The sequence below is a fragment of the Rhopalosiphum maidis genome, chromosome 3 (genome assembly GCF_003676215.2).
Source record: "Rhopalosiphum maidis isolate BTI-1 chromosome 3, ASM367621v3, whole genome shotgun sequence".
NCBI lineage: Eukaryota > Metazoa > Arthropoda > Insecta > Hemiptera > Aphididae > Rhopalosiphum > Rhopalosiphum maidis.
Genome location: NC_040879.1, coordinates 69,246,358 through 69,247,105, shown reverse-complemented (window position 1 = coordinate 69,247,105; position 748 = coordinate 69,246,358). Strand labels below are relative to the sequence as shown.

Below are 748 nucleotides of genomic sequence, written 5' to 3'. Positions count from 1 at the left end.
ATGATATTCGAAGTTATGCCAAGCATCCGTTCCCCTGTCCAATGCAACCGTTGTTTAAGATTCGGTCACACCCAAAAATACTGCCGTAGTGAAGCTAGATGCAGCCACTGCGGTGAAACCAAGCACTCAATAGACTCGTGCCCCTCCACACAAGCCACCGACCCGATCTGTCTGTACTGCAAACTTCCTCACCTAGCCACTGACCGTTCCTGCCGGGAATGGTTACTTCAAAAGGATATTAAAAAAATCATGGCGACAGAAAACCTATCCTACAAAGACGCGTTAATATTTAAGAAAAATAAATGTTACACACCAGCCTTTAAATATTCCGATATTGTAAACAGCCAGCCTCATATCTCTGAAAACATCGAAATCGACACTTCTCTCCAGAATGATCACTTTCCTAGTTTAAACAATTCCCACCATTTCTTCAATAATAAAAAAAAAAAAAAAAATACATATCTAATCCATCCCAGGTGTACAATAATAAAAAATATTTCTTACCTGTTGATTCCTCTTATACCACCCCAAACGGGAGCTACTTAATTAATCCCAATGGCCCAATTAAGTCACCCGATGAAAGCGATAATGACTTCTCCTGGATACACACCCTTCCCTCAAATTATACGAATCTCTTATAAACGCACCTTCACTCTCCTCTCCTTTTTCCCCGTCTTATCTTCAGAACCTAATTGAGTCGTCATTAACTTCCCTCCTCGCCGTTCCAAATTTTGTTACAACCGACTAG

At 40.8% G+C, this 748-nt stretch overlaps 1 pseudogene; it reads left to right on the top strand.

Moving 5' to 3' along the window:
- On the top strand, nucleotides 1-748 carry LOC113556666 (annotated as a pseudogene).